This window comes from Lithobates pipiens, unplaced genomic scaffold (assembly GCF_037356315.1).
Source record: "Lithobates pipiens isolate NorthernLeopardFrog02 unplaced genomic scaffold, aLitPip1_a1.2 Scaffold_1, whole genome shotgun sequence".
In the NCBI taxonomy this organism is placed as follows: domain Eukaryota; kingdom Metazoa; phylum Chordata; class Amphibia; order Anura; family Ranidae; genus Lithobates; species Lithobates pipiens.
This window is the reverse complement of record NW_027507685.1, coordinates 61,340,251-61,365,249: the sequence shown is the minus strand read 5'-3', so window position 1 is coordinate 61,365,249 and position 24,999 is coordinate 61,340,251. Positions and strand designations below refer to the sequence as shown.

The 24,999-nt window shown below is 43.4% G+C and overlaps 1 pseudogene; it reads right to left on the bottom strand.

The window, feature by feature from the left end:
- Positions 1 to 4,225: 4,225 nt before the first annotated feature.
- LOC143987195 (growth hormone secretagogue receptor type 1 pseudogene) lies at positions 4,226 to 24,381 on the bottom strand (annotated as a pseudogene).
- Between the last annotated feature and the right edge of the window lie 618 nt (positions 24,382 to 24,999).

Below are 24,999 nucleotides of genomic sequence, written 5' to 3'. Positions count from 1 at the left end.
GAGTGCTGATCTGTAGACCTTTTCCGTTCATGCCCCGTTCGGCCGGCTTCTGTCAGATCGGCTGCTGTACGCTTGTGCGAAATGTCCAACTGTCGCCCCACATTCGGCCTGTGTGTATGTGGTTTAAGGAAGTCCTTCTGCCGAACTTGCAAGTTGTGTTTTCTCCTTCTGGAGGAGATGCCCTGCTTGGAACCTGGTGAAAGGCTTAGCTCAGGATTTTTGCCTGCTGTCCTCCCGCTCAGCCCCTTTGCCTCAACCTACTTGATGGTGTGGGGTTCTTGCCTCCCAGTTCTTTTTCTCTTTACTGGCAGAAAAACGTCTGAGCCCACTCCCTTTTCAATGCCTTAGGAAGGCCAGTACTGGGAGGTGGCCTACTACCTTGGTGGACTGCCCGGGGCTTGTGTGATTTCCTTCTGGCAACAGTAAGGGAACATTCCTGCTGGGTAGATGCACCAGGTTGCGTTTACTTGACCAGAGGCACTGGACACCAAGTCTCAGTAGGGTGATGTTGCTGCCTGAGCACAGCAGCTCCTTTCCTGATTCTGGGGCTGAGAAAGTGCAAGGGAAAGTGGGCTTGCTAGCCTCTTCCAACCAAGTCTCCTAGGAAAGGCTGTTCAAATGCTAGATAACAATTTTTTGAACTTTCTCCTGCTATGATCAACCATGAGTAGACAGAATCTCCAGTGTTGACAGGCACCTGTGGCACCAGCAAAATGAAGTTAAGCTTTTGTGCTACTATTTCCCCCTTCCCAGGAAGTTTGTGCAGGTAAAGTTATTATGGAGGATCTTTACAGCGGATTTTTTTTCACCCAGGGATCTCCCAGGTTAAAGGAATAGTTCACCTTTACAAAAATGGCTTTGAGGCACACCTTGCCTGTATAGGCAGCTTTTGGTAAATGTGAATTAACCCCTTAATTGTACAGTCTGTTAACCACTTTCAGACCAGACCATTTTGCGATTCGGCACAGTGTCGCTTTAACTGACAATTGCGCGGTTGTGCGACGTGGCTCCCAAACAAAATTGACCTTTTTTTTCCGTAAATAGAGCTTTCTTTTGGTGCTATTTGATCACCCCTGCGGTTGTTATTTTTTGCTCTATAAACAAAAATATAGTGACAATTTTGAAAAAATGCATTATTTTTTTACTTTTTGCTATAATAAATATCCTCCAAAAATATATAAAAAATTCACTCCGTTTAGACCGATACGTATTCTTCTACATATTTTTGGTAAAAAAAAAAAAATCGCAATAAGCGACTGATTTGCACAAAATGTATAGCGTTTACAAAATAGGGGGTAGTTTTTATGGCATTTTTAGTAATTTTTTTTTTTTTTACCAAAAGTAATGGCAGCGATTGATTTTTATTGTGACTGCAACATTATGGCGAACACATCGAGACGTTTTTGGGACCACTGTCATTTATACAGCAATCAGTGCTATACAAATGCACTGATTCCTGTGTAAATGACACTGGCAGTGAAGGGGTTAGTGGCTAAAACAACATCCACCTACACCAACTTTTTTCAACCAGAGAGCCTCCAGGTGTCTTCATATTGCAGGATTCTCTGAGGGTGCCCAACAGGTCCTTAAACAGACAGCCAATGGCCTTGGACAACAAGAGGTGCCTTGGCAAAATGGTTAAAAATTGGCAAAACAAAATAAAGGACAGAGACATGGATAGATGGGTGAATTTGCGTTGATTATTAAAAGTGAATTAAATTACATTTTCGGCTTGAGATGCTCAGATAAAGTTTAGTTCCACTTTGTTACCTCAACATTTCATATTCATGATGTGTCTGCGTTAGTATACACTTGTAATAATACAGTGGGGATCGAAAGTTTGGGCACCCCAGGTAAAAATGTGTATTAATGTGCATAACGAAGCCAAGGAAAGATGGAAAAATCTCCAAATGGCATCAAATTACAGATTAGACATTCTTATAATATGTCAAAAAATTCGATTTTATTTCCATCATTTACACTTTCAAAATTACAGAAAACAAAAAAATGGCGTCTGCAAAAGTTTGGGCACCCTGCAGAATTTATAGCATGCACTGCCCCTTTTGCAAATCTGAGACCTGCCAGTGTTATGGACTGTTCTCAATCATTGTCTGGGAAGACCAGGTGATGTCAATCTCAAAGGTTTTAAATGGCCAGACTCATCTGACCTTGCCCCAACAATCAGCACCATGGGTTCTTCTAAGCAGTTGTCTAGAAAACAGAAAGTGAAAATAGTTGACGCTTACAAAGCTGGAGAAGGCTATAAGAAGATAGCAAAGCTTTTTCAGATGTCAATATCCTCTGTTCGGAATGTAATTAAGAAATGGAAGTCAACAGGAACAGTGGAAGTTAAAGCAAGATCTGGAAGACCAAGAAAAATATCAGACAGAACAGCTCGCAGGATTGTGAGAAAAGCAATTCAAAACCCACGTTTGACTGCACGATCCCTCCAGAAAGATCTGGCAGACACGAGTTGTGGTACACTATTCCACTATAAAGAGATACTTGTACAAATATGGTCTTCATGGAAGAGTCATCAGAAGAAAACCTCTTCTACGTCCTCACCACAAAAATCAGCGTTTGCACTTTGCAAATGAACATATAGACAAGCCTGAGGCATTTTGGAAACAAGTTCTGTGGACCGATGAGGTTAAAATAGAACTTTTTGGTTGGAATGAGCAAAGGTACGTTTGGAGAATAAAGGGCACAGAATTTAATGAAAAGAACCTCTGTCCAACTGTTAAGCATGGGGGTGGATCAATCATGCTTTAGGGTTGTATTGCAGCCAGTGGCATAGGGAACATTTCACGAGTAGAAGGAAAAATGGATTCAATAAAATTTCACAAAATTTTGGATGGTAACTTGATGCCATCTGTGAAAAAGCTGAAGTTAAAGAGAGGATGGCTTCTACAAATGGATAATGATCCTAAACACACCTCAAAATCCACGGGGGTTTACATCAAGAGGCGTAAACTGAAGGTTTTGCCATGGCCTTCACAATCTCCTGACCTCAACATTATTGAAAATCTATGAATAGACCTTAAAAGAGCAGTGCGTGACAGACGGCCCAGAAATCTCAAAGAACTGGAACACTTTTGTAAGGAAGAATGGGCAAAGATACCTCAAACAAGGATTGAAAGACTCTTGGCTGGCTACAAAAAGCGTTTACAAGCTGTGATACTTGCCAAAGGGGGCAGTACAAGATATTAACTCTACAGGGTGCCCAAACTTTTGCAGATGCCATTTTTTTTGTTTTCTGTAATTTTGAAAGTGTAAATGATGGAAATAAAATCTAACTTTTATGACCTATTATAAGAATGTCTAATCTGTAATTTGATGCCATTTGGAGATTTTTACATCTTTCCTTGGCTTCGTTATGCACATTAATACACATTTTTACCTGGGGTGCCCAAACTTTCGATCCCCACTGTAGGTATCCTTTTTTGGTGATGTGTTTTCTGTTCCTTTTGAAGAAGGTGTATGTCACTCATGTGCTTTTCTGGAAGACTCCTGGAAATCACTGGTAAGTTTAACTCTGGATTTATTTTCACCATCACAAGTCTGTGTACTATATAGGGAAATGTTCCCTTACTTCCCTTGTCTGTGAGACAGGAAGATAGAGGAAATCTCCCCAGGAGTAAAACCAGACAAAATTGCATCTTTTGTTCACACCCACCAAAAAAAAATAATATATATATATATATATATATATATATATAAAAAATATATTATTTTTTATTTTATTTTTTATTTTTTTTATTAAAATTTCACTTTCGGCAGTAGAGTTTTACATTTCTGCCATAAAAAGCTGAAGAAAATGGAGTTTAGGTTATTCATTTAATCAAAAATACCATCATTTTTAATTAACCTTCTATAAACTTGAAGTAGAAGCTTTTATTTTTCTAAAAAGAAAAAAAAAATGTTCATTCTTTAATTTTCAGCCACTTTATGGCACTACTGCACATCATTGCACTAGACTGGCTTCTTGATGTTGGCACATCAGATCATCAGAGGACTATGTATGGCACAATATGTCAGCAAGGCTGCTTCTAATCTCAACAGGGAGGCACAGTTGGGAGACAGTCGTCACCCTTCAACTGGATGTGCCTGAAAATTAACCTTTATGCCGGGATCAACATGTATTTATTTTTATTTTTTTAATGAAAACTGCAGCTTTTAAAAGATTAAAAAAAACAACTCTTATTACAGATTACTGTACATGAGATCTTTGTAATGAGCAGAAATATATTTACGTATATTTTTTTTTATTAGACATTGAGGAAATTACTTGAAAGAAGTGATCTCTGTCCCTTCCATAGATGCCTGCTCACTCCTTGTGCTGTAACTAAGCTGTGAATCTTGTCTTGGTTTCAAGATCTTGCTCATGGCAGCCCTGTATTTCTGTGACATAACGTTGTACAACATTGGATTAATGGAGGCGCTCAGGTAGAAAAGAACCATAGATATGAGGTTAAAGTACTGTGTAAAATGATAAAACACAAATTCTCCCATTCCTGTCCAGGCAGACAAGAGACGACCAATGTGGTAAGGAAGCCAGCACAGCACAAAGGAGAGAACGACGAAAGCTGTAAGAAACCAAAATAAAACTTTATTGGTTGGTTCTCTGGTCCCCCAAAATCAAGAATGCCCAAATAGACATTACTCTGTTTTGGGGGTATTTCTTGCATAACATTAATGAACACTAAATTAATGAAAAGAAATTATGAAATGTCTCTCCTAGTTGGTAAATATTTAAGTAAAATAACCAAAGATGTTCTTGAGAATGGAAAAGACTTGAAAAAAATGGGTATGCCTAAAATGTCTCTTTCAATTTTCTAAGACAGTTTAAATATCCTGTTAATTTTCCTGTTTAGAATAGCCTTTCTCAATCTTTTTATCCCAGAGGAACCCCTAAAATAATTTTCAGGTCTCATGGAACCCTTACCAAAACCAGTTCAGCGGAGTCCATAGGAAAAATACATCCTAACTGGTGGTCAGTTGGAAAAGTTCCACCCTTACTGACAGCTAAAAAGATTGGCGTTGTGCTGCTGACTTTACCAAGTGACATTGACCTACCATTTGTAGTGCATGCATACTCCCAGGGCCACCACTCAAGGAACCCCTAGCAATCTGGAGGAACCCTGGTTGAGCAGGGCTGGTTTAAAGTATATCTAAAAACATTATTTTAGTAGTGTGGAAGGATATGAAACCTTGTTAGGTTTTTATTGTTTGTATTAATTTTGGGGAAATGCACTCCGTATTTGTTCTGGGGACCACTGTTACTAGGACTGAAAGTGAAGGAAATGTTGAATTGCCATTTATACAGGAATGAAGGGGAAATCTTTCATTGGAATTGTCTGACCTGGTGAGAATTGTCTAATGCCGCGTACACACAACCGGACTTTTTGACAGCAAAGGTCTGACGGAACGAGTCCGTCGGACAATTCGATCGTGTGTGGGCTCCATCGGACTTTTGCTTGCCAAAAATCCGGTGGACTTTAGAAATAGAACATGTTTTAAATTTTTCCACCGGAACTCCGCTGGACCAAGAAATCCGTTTGTGTGTATGCTAGTCCGACGGACAAAAACCAACGCTAGAGCAGCTATTGGCTACTGGCTATGAATTTCCTTATTCTAGTCCGGTCATACGTCATCACGTTCGAATCAGTCAGACATTGTTGTGATTGTGTGTGGCCAAGTCCGTTCATTCGGAAAGACCGTCGGACCGAGTCCCTCAAAGTCCGGTCGTGTGTACGCGGCATAAGAGTAGATTTGGCTAACTTTGGAGAGATTTGCTCAGTTTTGCCTTTATATATACAGTGCCTTGCGAAAGTATTCGGCCCCCTTGAACTTTTCAACCTTTTGCCACATTTCAGGCTTCAAACATAAAGATATAACATTTTTATTTTTTGTGAAGAATCACCAACAAGTGGGACACAATTGGGAAGTGGAACGAAATCTATTGGATTTTTGAAACTTTTTTAACTAATAAAAAAATGAAAAGTGGGGCGTGCAAAATTATTCGGCCTCCTTGCGTTAATACTTTGTAGAGCCACCTTTTGCTGCGATTACAGCTGCAAGTCGCTTGGGGTATGTCTCTATCAGTTTTGCACATTGAGAGACTGAAATTCTTGACCATTCTTCCTTGCAAAACAGCTCGAGCTCAGTGAGGTTGGATGGAGAGCGTTTGTGAACAGCAGTTTTCAGCTCTTTCCACAGATTCTCGATTGGATTCAGGTCTGGACTTTGACTTGGCCATTCTAACACCTGGATACGTTTATTTGTGAACCATTCCTTTGTAGATTTTGCTGTATGTTTGGGATCATTGTCTTGTTGGAAGATAAATCTCCGTCCCAGTTTCAGGTCTTTTGCAGACTCCAACAGGTTTTCATCCAGAATGGTCCTGTATTTGGCTGCATCCATCTTCCCCTCAATTTTAACCATCTTCCCTGTCCCTGCTGAAGAAAAGCAGGCCCAAACCATGATGCTGCCACCACCATGTTTGACAGTGGGGATGGTGTGTTGAGGGTGATGAGCTGTGTTGCTTTTACGCCAAACATATAGTTTTGCATTGTGGGCAAAAAGTTCGATTTTGGTTTCATCTGACCAGAGCACCTTCTTCCACATGTTTGGTGTGTCTCCCAGGTGGCTTGTGGCAAACTTTAGACGTGACTTTTTATGGATATCTTTGAGAAATGGCTTTCTTCTTGCCACTCTTCCATAAAGGCCAGATTTGTGCAGTGTACGACTGATTGTTGTCCTATGGACAGACTCTCCCACCTTAGCTGTAGTTCTCTGCAGTTCATCCAGAGTGATCATGGGCCTCTTGGCTGCATCTCTGATCAGTCTTCTCCTTGTCTGAGCTGAAAGTTTAGAGGGACGGCCAGGTCTTGGTAGATTTGCAGTGGTCTGATACTCCTTCCATTTCAAAATGATCGCTTGCACAGTGCTCCTTGGGATGTTTAAAGCTTGGGAAATCTTTTTGTATCCAAATCCGGCTTTAAACTTCTCCACAACAGTATTATGGACCTGCCTGGTGTGTTCCTTGGTCTTCATGATGCTCTCTGCGCTTTCAACAGAACCCTGAGACTATCAGAGAGCAGGTGCATTTATACAGAGACTTGATTACACACAGGTGGATTCTATTTATCACCATCAGTCATTTAGGACAACATTGGATCATTCAGAGATCCTCGCTGAACTTATGGAGTGAGTTTGCTGCACTGAAAGTAAAGGGGCTGAATAATTTTGCACGCACCACTTTTCAGTTTTTTATTTGCTAAAAAAGTTTAAAATATCCAATAGATTTCGTTCCAATTCACAATTGTGTCCCACTTGTTGGTGATTCTTCACAAAAAATTAAAATTTTATATCTTTATGTTTGAAGCCTGAAATGTGGCAAAAGGTTGAAAAGTTCAAGGGGGCCGAATACTTTCGCAAGGCACTCTAGCTTCAGTTCTATACTCGCTGCTCCAGTATACAAAGGATTCTGTCAGTTTGCCCAATCGTAACAAAGAGGGTGACATTTCATTTCTGTTTTGGTGTTTACCTGCACTATGGTTCTCATGTAAATAAAGTTTCCTAGGACCAACGATAGACGGTCAAAAATGGGCTCCTGTACAAGAATAAGTTTTGGGCCTTCAATTTAATAGCTGTCCATGCACATATGCTTATTCTCTATGTAAATTTTGACAAATAACCCAAACCAGGAGCAATGTTGGGGCATCTTGAACAATGCCTCCCACTTCTTACCTGCCTTAAGAGTGAGCAGTGTCTAGGCCTATGTGACAACAAGAGGGGGTCCCAGCTCTCACCTGGCCTACATCTAGTTTAAACTGGTGCACTGCATTATGGCTGCAGTACCAAGATATCACTGCTTTTGAAACTGACTCCTTGCTTGTATCATTCGGTGGGATACCCTGAAGCAAAAAAATGTAAACCTGTACTCCAGGAAATTCCTAAGAGGCTTTACATTTTTCTCACAGCTCTAAAATTAGCAAGCTCAAAGCTGAAATCGGGGCTAAACAAATATTGTTTGAATACAAGGAGCATGTATATTCTTACTTGAATATAGATGTATTTCTTCCAGATCTGTGCAATATTCCAACATAAAACAACCCCTACACATTACCTCTATGCAGCAGTTTCCTGTATAAATAAATGGTCACTGCTGCTCACTCCCTTTGCTCAGGGTGGGTGGTCCCATCCACAGCTTTGCTCAGGGTATGTACAACAAATCCTTGATGCCACTGCTAAGGAAATTGGGGAGGTTTGTGCTAGGAGGGGGGATTTAGAGGACTGGGAACCTAAGATCACTGAACTTTGCCTCACAGACTACATTTTAGGGCTTGTTCACACCAGGTGCAGTGAGGATATTGCAGGTTTTCCTGTACCAAACAAAAATGTGCTGCCTTTTGCAGTTGTGTGTACTTGCACGAACACTTAAAAAAGCGCACCTCCTGGTGTGAACGAGCCCTCAGATTGATGGGATTGTGCACAGTTCTAAAGGGTGCCCTGTCTGGAAAAAAAAAGTTTGAAAAACACTACTGTAGAGTACGTTGTTTTGATGGACATATGGGAAGTGCTTGTTTTTTTTTAATTATTCTGGCCTTCAGCATGAAATGAAGAAAATTTCATGGACATATGGAACTTGCATTGTGATGGATTTTTGTGGTTAAAATAATGTTGTATTTCTAACTCTTATGAAATGAAGGCTTGTCAAAGGACAATGTTTTATGTTTGTTGGTTCTAGACAACACAGCTCCCATTAAACATTTTCAACCATTCAGGCATTGTTTCTTCTTCCACCTACTTCATTTTGACAGGTGTTTTCAACATTCATGGCAGGTATTGCTGTAGCTCACTAAAAGAACAACCTGAGATTATGAAGTCAACTGTTGATCAGTGCCAATTTTATACTTCCTCTCCTCTAGTCCAACTTTTCTTTACTCTCCCCCCTCCTCCATTACTGACTGGTCAAAGGGTATAGCCACACAAGCAGAGGCTGGAGGGGAAAAAAATGCTAAAAGAGGCAAATTGCCTAGGTACAGAAGTACTCATGGAACCAACTACTGAAAGAAAAGGAAAACGTGTCGCCCTATTCTTCTAACAGTTTGATTCTAGGTGTGTGGACTCGGCTGGTAACATGAAAGTAAGGCTCCTTCTGCACTCATTTATACCTAGGGCACGAGTAAAAAGACTTCCACTGCAGCCAGCACTTAACCCTAATCCTTGATGTTCTGGCTTATGGGCAGTACCTTGGTGTCTTGACTTACAATGCAGGGCTAGTGGTCCTGCATTTTACTTGACATTAGAGTCTCTTTGAATGCTAGAGCGTCTTAGAGAAGGGACTGCAGCGGCCCATCTAATAAAGAGGGGTTAGGTAAGTAAAAGTCCTTGTTCGGTGACCATAGGAATAAATGAGCATTGAACCCTTGCAGTGCAAGGGAATTTTTAGTTTTCTCTGGAGTTCAGCTTTACGGTTTGTGTTTAGCTGTTTTCCCATTAAAGCCAGGACAGAAGAATATGGCAGTGTGTCAGTGTTGCATGGAATGAGTGAGGATAGGAAATACTAAAAATGGAAAATTGTATACTCACCTTTCTGTAATTTTCCTTTACTGATGCATTTTCATGGCAGCACACACTGGGTTGTGACTCCGCCCCCACAACCTGACAGGATTGGATTAACTATAAATTTGAAGGGGAGACCCCCTGCTGCATTCTCTGTAAATATCATCACAAAAGAAACAGGGAGGGCAACTGTGTGCTGCCATGAAGATGCGTCAGGAAAGGAAAATTATGGAAAGGTGAGTATACAATTTTCCATTTTCCTGACGCCTTCATGGCAGCACACACTGGGAAATCACTCGCCAGTCAGGTGGGTGCAAGTAAAATAATATTTATTCCTTATAATGCTGAAGAATTGGCTCTAATGACGGATCTGCCGAAGTCTGCCATGGATAAATGAGCGGAATCCACCTTGTAGTGGGAAATAAAGGTATTCCTGGAGGACCATGTTGCTGCCCTGCATATTGTCTCTGGTGAGACCCTGCAATACGCTGCCCAAGAGGTAGCCACTGGCCTAGTTGAATGAGCCCTGATGTCTTCAGGAATCGCCATATGCTGGGTGGAGTAAACTTTTTTTTTGTTTTTTTTAATGGTTCTGACTAACCAGGATGCCATAGTGCATGAGGAGGTGGGTTGCCCGCGCCTGGTTCCATGAGGAATGATCAAAAGAGAGTCCGTTTTCCTAAAAGAGGTGGTAGCAGTTAAGTAGTTCATGATGGTTGTTTTGACATCTAGTGGATGAGGATTACCCTGATCGTCCGTGAAGGATGGAAGGATGATGTCTTGGTTGTAATGGAAGGAAGTTGCCACTTTGGGTATGAATTGTTCGGAAGGTCTTAGGACTACTTTGTCGGGAAAGAGAACTAAGTGAGGCTCCAAAACCATTAATGCTTGGATCTCCGACACTCTCCTAGCTGATGTAATCACAATGAGAAAAGACAGTTTTAAAGTCAAGTCCCATAAAGAGATAGTTTCAAATGGAACAAACGGAGGAGAAGAGAGAGCATGGAGAACTATTGAAAGATCCCATGATGGAAAGCCTGGCCTCCTGGGGGGTTTAATCTTTAAATAGGCTCTCAAATATTGGATTACCAATGGGTGGAATGCCAACTTAGTATCTGTTTTAGCTGACAGAGCTGATACCTGACCCTTTAGGGTACTTAAGCTTAGACCCTTGTTGACCCCCGACTGGAGGAATTCCAGGACTTGAGAGGGTTCCGGAGAAAGGGAATTCCATCCTTTCTGTTGTGCCATGAAGCAGAATCTTCCCCAAACCTTTGAATAGATGGTATTGGTAGTGGCTTTCCTGGCTTGCATCAGGGTTGATATGACTTCATGAGAACAGCCTTGCGCTCTTAGTCTAGCCCTCTCAATCTCCAGGCCATCAGGTGCAATTTCTCTGGTGCAGGATGTAAAAATTGACCTTGGGACAGAAGATCCGGAGTTATTGGGAGAGGAACTGGAGGTTGAAGGCTGAGCTGTAAGAGTGTCGTGAACCACGGCCTCCTCGGCCACAGTGGAATAATCGCAATTACCGTCACCGAGGATCTTCGAAGCCTGGATAGGAACCTCGCAGTTAACGGAGTTGGAGGGAATATATACCCCAACTTGAATTTTCATGGGTGAACTAGACAGTCCACTCCCTCCGCCGATGGGAATGAACCTCTTGACAGGAATCTGTGGCACTTGGTATTTGTCGGAGTGGCTGCTAAATCTACTTCCGGCGCTCCCCAGATTTCCGTAAGGAGGAAGAAAGTCCGAGGGTTCAACGACCACTCGTTGTTGGATAGCGTTTCTCGACTCAGGCAGTCGGCTAATATGTTCTGTGCCGCTGGGACACAAACTGCTTTTAAACTTGTTAGATGTATCTGAGCCCATTCCAAGATGGGCCGAACTTCTTCCATCAAGGTGGGACTCCTGGTACCCCCTTGCTTCTGAACATAAGACACTGCTACTTGGTTGTCCATTCGAATGAGCACATTCTTGTCCGTCAGAAATGGTGCGAATGCTCTTAAGGCATAAAAGGCTTCCCTGAGCTCTAAAATGTTTGAGACCAAACCTTGAGCCTGAAAATGCCACTGGCCCTGGGCTGCCTGGTCTTGATAGTGGCCCCCCCCCCCCCCGACCTTTCTGGCAGGCATCCAAAGTGACTACTTCCAGGTCTGGAGGGACTATCGGTTTGTATTTCCCGAGATTGCTCGGGCGCGTCCACTACCATATCGATTGCTTCACCGATCTGGAGATGAAGATGGTCTGACGCATTGAGACTCCATCCCACTGCCTGAGGAATGAGTTCTGTAAGGTTCTCATGTGCCACTGTGCCCATCGCACCATGGGTATGGTTGCGGACATGGACCCTAGTACACTCAGACAGGCTCTGGCTGGTAAGTGATTCGTTGATAGCAGCTTCTGCATTTTCTGCATCAGAGGCCGGATCTTCTCTTGTGGGAGCTGTATCTTGTTTGTTTTGGTGTTCAGATCTGCCCCTAAAAATATCATATTTTGTGTGGGTCGCAGACAGCTCTTTTCCCACTTGATTATCCACCCAAACTTCTGGAGGGTTGTAAGGAGGATCTCCTGGTGATGAATCAACGTCTCTTGATCCTTTGCTAAAAGTAGGATGTCGTCCAGATAATGGTGGACGCGTAATCCCTTTTCTCTGAGGAAAGCCACCAACGGTAACAATACTTTCGTAAAAATGTCCTGGGATCTTGAGCGGCTCCTGCAGGACCTTCTGCTTGACGTATGGCTAGATCTTCTCCCATGCCTGGAACTTGCGGCTCTTGATCTAGACGCCAAAAAAATGCAGCATTTAACGTCTGGCACTCTTTTTTATTTTTTATTTTTTTATTTTTTTCTCCCCTTCAATACTTACCTTGCCCCGTAAAGCCTCTTACCTAACTTGCTGATGGTGGTCTGCGTGGGCAGTGGACTCCATAGAAAAAAAGGGGGGAAGGACAGTCTGAGAAATAGAGAGAAATAATGTGTACATATATATACACATATATATATATATATATATATATATATATATTATTTATTTATATATTACTTATTATTCATAACAAAGTTTATCTGCAAGAAACAATATAATAATAATAATAATAGATTTTCGGGGGGCGTGACCGGATGTGATCGAGGCAGCCAGCTTTTCTCCACAGCTCCGCTCATCCTGCTAGAATCCGCGATCTTGGAGCGCAGACAGCCGGGAATACCAGGCACCATAGTCCGGGGGAAGGTGAGCAGACTCGGGACATGCGTTCATCGGCCTCTAAACAACAGCGCAAGGCCCAGAAAGAGCAACGCCGCACTCGCTGCACGAAGGGCAGGGACGGAAGTCCCGCCCCCGCCATCTTGTCTTCACAGAGGGCTGAGCAGCGTGCAGCGCGGCCATGGGACGGGATGGAGCAGCATGCAAATGCGGCGGAGCTGGGTGCAGATGGTGAGGGAGCTGAGGACCATCCTGTGGCGGTAGACACAGAGGCAATCACAGGACCTGTATTGGAAGACATAAATGCCAGCAAATCTGAGCTGATGGGGCGCATTGATCACTTGTCTTCAGAATGTACCCTGATAAGGCACGACCTAGACAAGATCCGGGGCAGACTCACCACGGTGGAGGACCGGGTGTCTGGAGTTGAGGATACAACGCACACACAGGAAGCCCATATAGCTGAACTCCGCGACATGGTACGGAACCTCCAGTGCAGAGCGGATGACGCCGAAGACCGTCAAAGGAGAAACAACATAAGGGTGGTGGGCCTGCCAGAAGGATCAGAAGGGGACAGGCCGGTGGAGTTTGCAGAGGCTTTGTTCAAAAAATTATTTTCTTTGGAAGAATTACCCCCCACATATGTGGTGGAAAGGGCGCACAGGGTCCCGACGGGCAGGCGGCCACCGGGGGCGTTCCCGCGACCTTTTCCTGTAAGATTCCTGAACTACAGGGATAGGGACATGATCCTGGCCAAGTCTAGAAGAACACAAGTGCTGCTTTATGAAAACTCCAAGTTGCTGCTCTTCCCTGATTTTTCAGCCGCCACGCAGCAACAACGCCGCTCCTTTACTGATGTCCGCAAGAGGCTCCGTGCAAAGGAGATTCAATACAGCATGCTATACCCGAGCAGGCTCAGAATTCAATACAAAGGCAGTGTGAAATTCTTTGACAACCCTGCAGAGGCCTGTGACTGGATGGACAAGGAATTGGCTTAATGGCACGGGACATTGGGCGCGGGGATGCTAACCTGACACGTCTGCTGCGGTATGTTGTGCCTGTTGCACAATTATGAGAAAGTTGTACAAGACGAGGACCGGCTTCCTGAAGCCTTGTGAGTTTTTCCGCCACTTGCCAGTTGAGACACAGACATGTGTCGGGGGACCCCCGGCGGAGCAGCCCCACCGGATGATAGTGGATCAGAGCGGGAGCCTCCCATTTTCCCCGGAACGTTGCTAGACATACTCGCTGCAAGAGAGGAGGACGCTCATGGCGCATATTGTGGTATTCTGGGGTTGCCTGAGGGGGGGGGGGGGTTTTCCCCGGAGCAATCAGGGAGCCCACGGCCTTTTTTTCTTTTTTCCTTCAGTTTTTTACTCATTTTTACCCATTGATATTCCCCATTGTTATTTTCATTTATATTTTTATTTTTTCCCTTTCTCACTCACCCGCACGGAAATCTGTTGGCACGAGTCTGTGCCCTGGTGCTTGCTGTGCTCCAACTGTTTACTTACTTCCTGGAGCTTAGGACTGAGGAAGACATGACGGAGGAGACATTGCCAGACCGCAAGTTTTTGCTGTTTTAGTTAGGGGAGGAAGCTTAATATCAGGACACTTTGGTTTGGTTCTAAAACGGGTACTGGTATAAGAGCAGGGGGGGGATTTCGGTTTGTCACGACTCAGAGTCTCGGGGATGAGGTATGGTTCCTTACGTTAAGGGATTCTGGCATGGTACCGGTAGTCCGGACTGCGAGGGAAAGGTATATCCTGAACAATCTATGTGTTAACCTGTTGTGGGATAATGGTGGATAGATTGGAGATTGTGTCTTGGAACGTCCGAGGCCTGAACCACAAATTTAAAAGGGCCTCGGTTTTCCAATATTTGAAACAATACAAACCGCATATAATACTTTTCCAAGAAACCCATCTAGATGGAGCCAAAGTGTTGACTGTGCGGAAGCCGTGGATTCAGAAAGCTCTACATTCCACATACTCTACTTATGCAAGGGGAGTGTCAATGCTTATTAGCAAGGCCATTGCATGCACGGTACATCAGGTTATTACTGATCGGGGGGGACGATATGTGGCGGTGGTGATGGAAGTGTATTACTAGAAGCTACTGTTGGTCAATGTTTATGTACCCCCCCCCCCCCCATTTCAGGTTCAACTATTATATGATATGTTTGCCTGCCTGGCGGAATTTTTACATTTACCCATGGTGGTATTGGGGGATTTCAATGCTACACTGGATGCGGTGTTGGATTCCTCCAACCCAAGTAGGGGAGGTTCAACGGAACTGGTGAATTGGGCTTCGGTGGTGGGGCTGACGGAACTGTGGAGGTGGAAGTATCCAACGGCCAGATGTTAGTCTCACATGTCATCCGCCCATGGGTCAGCGGCGATAATTGATCTGGCCTTTGGCAATGGTAGGTTGATGCACAGTGTGGAAAGGGTGGAATATTTGCCGGGGGCCTGTCGGACCATAATCCTCTCTCCCTCACCCTGTCCTTTCCGACCGGATCCGGGAAGAGGGGATGGAGGTTATCTGCAAGTTGGCTACAGAAGGAGCACGTGCTCTCCCAGCTTGAACCTGCCTTTAAACATTACTGGTCAGAGAACATGGACTCCTCGGACCCACCCGTGGTCTGGGATGCCTTTAAGGCAGTTGCAAGGGGTGAATGTATATCAGCCATAAAAACAGCTCGGGTTAATGATAAAGAGGAATTCAATAGGTTGAAGCAGCAGGAAAGGGAGAGCGCAGATGCACATGCTGGTTCCCCAACTGGGGCCACCCTTGCGCATCTCCTGGCGGCAAGGAGGAGTCTGTCTCTTCATATTAAGGAGTTGACTAGCTCTGAATGGACTAATAATGCCCACAGAGTGTTTGCTGAAGGGGATAAAAATGGAAAGCTCCTGGCTATGTTGGTGGCTGATCAGCCACCCCTGGTTCACATTCCCAAAATTAGAACTAACTCCGGTGACTTGGTTACTGACCCGACATTAATAATGCAAGAGTTTGTGGCCTTTTTCTCGAGACTGTACCAGCCCATTCCTAGGTATGACCCTGGAGCTCTGGATTCCCTATTAGGGGAACTGCCCATCCCACGACTGGCGGAGGAGGACTGCTTGACCCTTGATTCCCCTATTACGCTTACGGAAATTCAGAAAGCCATCTTCTCGTTTCCACCCAATAAGGCCCCGGGTCCGGATGGTTTTCCCATAGAATTTTACAAAACCAATGTAGAGTTGCTGGCCCCGCGTTTTAATTGGCTGCTACAACACTGTCTTGACGTGTCCTCCCTGCCGCCTTCCATGATGGAGGCTTATATGATTCTACTGTTGAAACCGGGGAAGGATCATACGGAGTGTGCATCTTATCGTCCCATAGCTCTTCTAAACACGGATCTTAAGGTCCTCATGAAAATTCTAGCGACCAGACTGGCCAAAGTTATTCAGACGATAGTCAATAGTGACCAGACGGGGTTCATGCCTGGCAAATCGACGGAAAAGGAACATAAGGAGACTTTTTACACATCTACAACTTCCGCCAACGGACTCTGACAGTAGAATTGTAGTGTCCATAGACATAGAAAAAGCGTTTGATTCTATTGATTGGGAATATATGCTTAAAGTGCTAAGAGTCATGGGCTTTGGGCCGCAGTTTTGTAAATGGGTATCCATGTTGTACACAAATCCTAAGGTGGCCGTTAGAATAGGAGCATGGACCTCTGAGTTTTTTGCGGTGGGCAGGGGCACCAGGCAAGGTTGCCCGTTGTCTCCCTTTCTGTTTGCTCTGGCCATGGAGCCCCTGGCCATCGCACTCAGGTCGGCGGAGAGGGTACAGGCCATCAGGGTGGGGTCTATTAGAGAAACATTAGCCCTCTATGCAGATGATATGCTATTGTTCCTTAATGACCCGGAGGAATCTCTGAAAGAGGTTTTGGCTGTCTTCGATACGTTTGCCATCTATTCGGGTCTTAGAGTGAACTGGACAAAGTCGTCCATCCTGCCGGTGGATGAAAAGGCCAAGAACAGGATGGATCCAGACTTGCCACTTCAATGGGTGGAATCTATTAAATATTTAGGTGTAATGGTCACTCCCCGGGTGCGAGACTATTTCTCCCTGAACCTACTTCCCTTAGTGGGTCTCCTTAAGCATAAAACGCAGGCCTGGACCAAACTGCCCCTGTCCCTTATGGGCAGAATCAGTTTACTTAAAATGAAACTGCTTCCGGTAATCCTATATTTTCTCCGGCATGCGCCGGTCTGGATACCAATGTCCTTTTTCAAACAATTGGAGGGGGTTATTAATACATTTCTATGGTCCCCAAAATCACCTAGGATAGGGTTAAAGGTCCTACAGGAACCAACGGACGGGGGTGGCCTAGCAGTACCGGATTGGTTCAAATACTACATAGCGGGCCAGATGGTGTTTGCGCGCCGGTGGCTAATATCCGACGGGGGTGATGCGGCTACTGTACTGGAAGCCGCCCATCTAGGATCGTACGAAAGCCTACGTCTGGCACTTTTTCGGGGAACCAATTCGGATTTGCCCATCATGTTAACCATGACTGCCACGATTAGGGCGTGGGAGAAGGCGCACAACTTGGCTGCCCCTAGCTATAAGGGAGTATCCCCCTCCACCCCACTGTGGATGAATAGGAAGCTCCCTCATTTCTATGGTTTACCTGATCCCATGCTATGGGCGATTAAAGGCATAAAAACGCTCGGGGACATCACAAACCTAGGGGACTTGCAAACGTTTTCGCAGCTGCAAACTAGGCACGATTTGCCTAACTCATATTTTTTCTGTTTTTTCCAAATTCGGCACGCATATCAAGCTCAATTTGAGGAGTTGAGGGTGGAATCTCTACCCTCGATGCTCGAATCATTGCTGTCCCAGGAGGACCTGTCTAAAACGCTCTCCGTAACCTATAAGGAACTTTTTAAACGTTCGCCTAAGGCGGTAACTAGGTGCAGGACTAAATGGGAAATGGAAGTCCCTGATATTCAGGCGGAGGACTGGGATGATCTCTGGGCACAGCCCTTTCAGCATCTTGTATCAGCCAGGGATCGATTAATACAATTTAAGTTCTTACATAGAAGCTACTACACACCGGCCAGAATAGCCAGGATATATGGACTGGCAACGGCAGAGTGTTGGAGATGTGCTTTCTCTCCGGCCGCTGCTGACCATGTATTCTGGAGCTGTGCACACATTAGGGGGTTTTGGCAGGAGGTTATCACGTGTATCTCGGACGTAGTGGCGGTACCGATCCCCCTGACGGTGAGGGTTTGCTTATTGGGACTGGTAGAGGAGGTGGTTCCGTCCAGGGCACTACGAACGCTGATCACCATCCTGCTATTTTATGGTAAAAAGGCCATACTACTTAAGTGGAAGAACAAACAGGCCCCGGACATTGGTTTTTGGAAACATCTAATCAATTCTATGTTGCCGTATTATAAAACAACATACAGGGTGCGAGGAACTGGGAAGAAATTTGATAGGGTCTGGAGAGCCTGATACGAAATGGAAGGCACTGTGGACTAGTCCCGGGGGACATGATGTGACGGGGATGGAAATGGCAACAAGGTCCTGTTGATGGCAGCGTGAAGGTAGCTGTGAGGAGATGAAATGGGGAGTGTAAGCAATGTAACGAACTGATGCATGTAATTAATATTATATTGGGGGTTGCTGGTATGTATGCACGTGGATATAGTTTTTGAAGATGATGCAGGAACCTGGAACTGAGGTAACAGTCCGAGAATTTGGGGGGCTGAGTCGTGACAAACAGGGGGATGGGGAGGGGGGGGGGAGTAGATAGTAGAAAATGTTATTACTAGGATGTTAGGCCCTGTGAGGCCAATGGTTGGGATACTGTTATGTTAACAGGGCCCAACTTGTGTTGTATATGTTCTTATAAAATTGAAAAATTTAATAAACAGAAGTTATAAAAAAAAAAAATAATAATAATAATATAGGAGTCCCACAGGGACTTACCCTGAGACTGCAGAGTGATCTACATGCAGAGGCAGCAACCTTCCTTAAGTCTTGCAAAATCACAGAGAAATACAGCTCTTTATTTGAAAATAGCGCCATTGTGGCGGCTAATTGATGCTCCGCGCATGCGCAGAAATGTCCCGAGTGTTCCGGCACCATTTTGGATAAGGGAACACACATTAAAAACATAGAGCACGTGCTCAGAGCGGCTGAACGGCGCCATCTAGGCTGGAATTACAGCATAGAGAAAACACCACTGAAGCAGAAACAAACGGTGGCCATGACGGGGGACTACAAGAGACAGCAATCCCAAAGGTAGAGAAAAAAAAAAGGGAATATAAACCACCATTTACTATAGAAATAAAAGATGGATATTAATATTTAAATAAGAGGAATTAATAGGCAAAAGAAGAAGGGGAGTCCACTGCAAAGGTAAAAAAAAGCTTCTTTAAAGCTTTGGTAATGCCAGAAATCCAGTAGCCCCCTGAGACCACCAGAATGGGGGTTCCCTCCATAGAAGCTCCTTTAGAGACTGTACAGGAGGGACTTCCAAACAGGAGAGGCTTGAACCTGCTGGGGCGAATGCGGTAGAGGCTTATTCATCTGTAACAGGAAAAACCCCCGTCCGTCCAACCTGTCAGCTGAGGATAAAAAAGAGATGTCCTATCTGTTCATTAATGTCAAGAAGTGGTTACTATATCCCTGGTCGTATAAGGGCTTGTTTATACCAGTGGATGCACATTATGGTTCGTATGATGTGTATCATTATAACACATTGCAGCATTGATGTTTTAAAGTGTTATTTCAAGTTAATAAACTTAATTAAACAGCACTTTGCAATGTGCTGCTGTGCGTTGTAATGCCTTGTTGTGCATTGGGTTGTATAAAAGTGCAGACATGCATTTTATGCAACTCAACACCAAAGATCTTGGAACAACAGAGAACAGGGCATATTTCTCAGTGCCTTTGCATTCAGCTGACATTGATCAATGCACCTGTTATGTACGAAGGATCCTTAAATGATGAATTAGGCCCCTTTCACACGGACAATCTGTTCAGGTCCACCTGTCAGTTTTTCAGGCGGCCCTGAACGGATGCTCCATAGATCTCTATGGAGCGTCGGATGTCAGCGGTGACATGTCCGAGCTGCTCCGATCTAAAAAAGTGTGACGGAGGAAAAAGCTATTTTTCCATAGGATCGGATGACGACGGACTCTGCGGTCCATCGTCACCCAATCTCCCATAGGGGAGAGCGGCGCTGTGACAGGTCCGTCCCTTCCCAGTGTGCAGAGACGGACCTGTCCTCTGCCTGGTCAGCGGAGATCGCTCCGGCGATCCCTACTGTGCAAGCAGGTATCCATGGGGCGGATCACCAGCACTGATCTGCTCCGTGTGAAAGGGGCCTTATACAGCAGTAGCTGCTTCCTTATTTCTACCTGGATAAGTTTTCTTTAATATTGTATTTTCAAAAGCATGTGCAACCAGTGTGCCCTCAATATGTGAACTGGGAAACAATCTCTCAATGAGGGACGTTTATTAAAACCGGTGTACAGAGAATCCTGGTACAGCTATCGTAGTAACCAGTCAGCTTCTAGGTTTTATTATTTAATTGAACAAGCTGAAGTTAAAGCTTATTGGTTACCAGGAACAGCTGCACCAGATTCTGTGTGCACCAGTTTTAGTAAATCTCTTCCTATGTGTATACCCTGATGGGTTCAACGGTACTTTGTCCAAATAAATTCAATAGTTTAAAGTTTGACTAATAAATAACAAAAAAAACAGCACTAGGTATTTCTTTCTACTTATAAACTAAAGGATTCTTTGGAAAACATTTGTACAAAAAGGTACCACTAATAAATGTCAAGGGGTACTTGATAATGTAATCTACACCAGTGGGTAATCTGTTTTTTTTTTTTTTATAAAGTGTAAAAAATGTCCGATCGGACCTATCTTTTTTAGAGAATTCCGATCGGACAAAGTGCCACGCCTGCTCAGATCAAATTCCTAGACCAAATCTATTGGCTACTAGCCTGAACGTAGTCCCGTCGTAACAAAATAACGTCACCACGTTCTGAATGATTGGATTTTCCGACAACTTTGTCTGACCGTGTGTATGCAACACAAGTTTTGGACAAAATCCGTCGGATTTTGTTGTCAGAATGTCCGACCGTGTGTACAAGGGCTAATAGTGTTGCTGTGTCCGCACAGCAACTGTGTCCATTATTACAGGGTCCCTCTACCCATGACTAATTTTTGTTCACAAACTTTTGACCATACAGTATAAAATGTAAACACCTGACCATAACACTTACTACCTTGTTGATACCTCAAATCCACAGGCATTAATATGAAGTTGCTCCCCACCCTTTGCAGCTATATCACACACTGTTCTCTTAAGGCTCGTACACATGGTACGAAACTCAAAAGGCTAAAGACTAGCTGACGATTTTTGGATCGTTAGTACGGTGCTTTCGACAGACAATTTGACTTTTACATCAGACAAAAGCTGGATGTGCAGGCAATAAAATGTTTGTCTGCTATGAACTCAACATATGATTTTCGGATGATCAGTAAAGAAATCCATCACAAAGTACAAGCACTCATGCTTGGAATCAAGAAACGACTGGAAAGATGCGTTTAAGGTCTATGCACACTGGGCTTAAAAAATGCTGCTTCCACAGGAATTTTGCCTGTAGAAACAGCTCAATTATATCCTATTTGTTCATGCACATTATGACATTTAGAGACCTATTTTAACTTTGACTTTTAGAGGCAGGCATTTTTGAGAGTCGTTTACTGGCCAAAAAAAAAAAAATCTAAATTTCTGTACAAAATTTTTTTTTTTCTGCCAAAAGAATTGGTGTTTTTTTTTTAAGCCCAGTGTGTGTGGACCCTTAAAGCGTTTGTTACCCCAACACTCCATATTCCTTATATGTTCCTGCTGTAGCAAGTACCATTTCAGTGTTTGCAGATTACACCAAGCTATGCAGTGGAATAACATCCTTATAAGATGTCTCCAACTTACAAGCTGACCTCAATGCACTATTTAATTGGGCAACTGTGGCAAATAAGGTTTAATGTTGATAAATGTAAAGTTATGCATTTGGGGGCTAAGAATATGCATGCATCATACATACTAGGGGAGTACAACTGGGGAAACAAATGGAGAAGGATCTGGGTGTTTTGGTAGATCATAAGCTTAATAATAGCATGCGATGCCAAGCTGCGGTTTCCAAAACGATCAAAGTCCTTTCTTGTATTAAGGCCCCTTTCACACTGCGGCGTCAGCGGCAAAGCGCCACTATTTTCATCGGTGCTTTACTGTCGTTTAGTGGCCAAAAAAGGGTTAAAACGAGGTTCGGCAGAGGTGCCCATTCAGTCCAATGGGCAGGAGTGGTGTATACACCGCTCCAAAGTTGCTGCTTGCAGGAGTTTTTCTTAACATCCTGCAAGCGCACCACTCGAGTGTGAAAGCACTCGGGCTTTCACACTGGAGAGACAGGAGAGACACTTTACAGGCGCTATGCAGGTGCCATTTTTTATTAGTGCTGTAGTGCCTGTAAAGCACATCAGAGAGGTATAGACTGCAGAGAGAGATATTATTTTGCCCTTGTACAAATCATTAGTAAGACCTCATCTGGGATATGCAGTTCAGTTTTGGGCACCAGTTCACAAAAAGGATATTGGGGAACTGGAGAAGGGGCAGAAGGGCAACCAAACTAATAAGAGGCATTGAGGAGCTCAGCTATGAGGAAAGATTAGAGGACCTGAATTTATTTTCTCTTGAGAAGAGGAGATTAAGCAGGTATATGAAAAATAGATATATATCACATAAGTGGTCCATATAGTGAACTTGGTGTTGAGGTATTCACTTTAAGGTCATCACAGAGGACAAGAGGGCACTCTTTACATCTGGAGGAAAAGAGAGTTAATCTCCAAATACGGAAAGGTTTTTTCACAGTAAGAGATGTGGAATAGACTCCCTCAAGTGCTGTTTCTGGCCAGCTCAGTAGATTGCTTTAAAAAAGGCCTAGATTATTTCCTAAATGTACATAAAATAACTGTCTACTAACACTTATAGGTAAAGTTGATTCAGGGAATATGAGATTGCCTCTTGGGAGAGGAAGGATTTATTTTGCCTGCTGGAGTAAATTGGATCATGCTTTGCTGGGTTTTTTTTTTTGCCTTCCTCTGGATCAACTGTGAGCTATGGGAGTCTGGGTTATGGATATGTTTCATAAAGGAGAAAAAATAAGGTAAATGTGTGGGCCAGAGCAACTGATCAAAAAATTATAGCTTGAGTGTACCTGCTAATGATTACCTGGCCAACTTTTGCTTCAAACACTTGAAGCATGTTGTAGAATATTTCACATGCAACTCCAGGTGAGACCAGGCTCCACAATAACATCTAAGGTGCTGGCTTGGTACGTCTCTACTGGAGACCAGCTACTGGAATGCTGCACACTGATAAATTAAATAGTGTTCTTCCCTTATTAAAATAGCCAGCAGGAACACGGTCTGTTCTGACATGTTTCACGCTTGGAACCGTGCAGTTTAATTGAAAATATTCTCAGTTTGCGGCATTCCTGTTGCTGGTACAACAATGTTTATGGATGGACATAATGGGATTTATTTACTAAAGCTTGAGAATGTGCAAAATCAGGCTCACTTCTGCAAAGAAACCAACCAGCTTCCGGGTTTTATTGCCAAAGCGTAATTGAGCAAGCTCTGATTAGAAGCTGATTGGTTTCTATGCAGAAATGTGCCTGATTTTGCACTCTCCAGCTTGAGTAATTCCCAATGCTTCTTTATTGTGCAAAATCTTACAGATGTAGAACAACTTACCCAGCATTTTAACTGTTTGTTTATGGTGTTTCCCTCGGTTTATGACACTTGGCTCCTGAATGCCATGTGTGTTCCTCGAAAGCTTCTTACAAATAAGCCCATAAAGTAGAATGAGAAAGAGAGTGGGTATGAAAAAGTATATGGTGGATAACCAAGTGACAAACCGCAGAAGACCACTTTGGGTGGAGCTTTCCAAGTGCCTGCATTCCATAGTTTCAGCAGGTTGTGTTCCAAGAGGGTGTTCTACACCAAACAGAAATAAAACTGGTCCTGAAGTTACTAAGGCAATGAACCACAAAATAACAATAATAATTTTTACCCTTTTTTTAGTGATCATAATCTTGGCCTTCAATGGATAACAAATTGCCAGATAGCGCTCCACACTCATGGTGGTGATGTGAAGAATAGTACTGTGCGTACAGGTCTCGCTCAGGTAGATCAGAAACTTGCAGATAAAGTCCCCAAATATATATGGCTTGTACTTCCAAATCCTGTACAGATCTGAGGGCAAACCAAGGAAAATAAGAATGTCGGAGACAGCCATACTGGAAAGGTACATGTTAACTGTAGATCGCATGTCTCTGTACCTCTTGAATATAAAAATTGTTATCAGGTTCCCTGTCACACCCAAAACAAACAACGCAGTGCAAATGATAGTAACTGGAATGAGGATTTCAACTTCAAACAATAAAGATGTATGGTCCACAGTATTATTTGTAGAACTTCCAGATCTGTTATTTGTATTATTAACACTCATGTCTTCCTCTTGATCTTGCCAAAGATTGCTGTTTGATGAACAGTCCTAAGAAATACTTCTCTTAGCCAGCGTTTCCATTAAATGCAGCATCAAAGCATAAAATGTGTGGAGGTGGGTCAACTTGGCACAGTAGAGCAGTAAGCGGCATCCTTGAAAAATGCCATTAGAAATACGTATTGCCAGTTTCACATTGTTCCTATGTGGTTTCTATGCATGGTTCATCCCTTAGGCTTGTTCTCTAATGGGAAAAGAGTGCCACTAATGCTCCCATGCATCTCCCCTTATTTGATAAAAAAAAGTATTTTAATGTTCAATTAGTAGATTAAAAACATGCCCTTTAGTACTTTAACAGTCCATTAACCTCTGCTAAATCACATTTGTCACAATTTTTGTGTGAGTGTCTTTATTGTACTTTACATCAAGCATGAAAGATAAATATGCTTTTTTTTTTTTTTTTTTTTAAACGATCTATCTTCACTTTCTGTCCTTTGGCTGTTCATGTTGCCACATCACAAAGGTTTAAAGAGTGATTTAAAAAATGACATGCTCCTATAGCAGCCCAAATTTTTTTTGCTGCTGAGATCTCAATGCTGTAAGGGTCTGGCATTTGAACTGTGA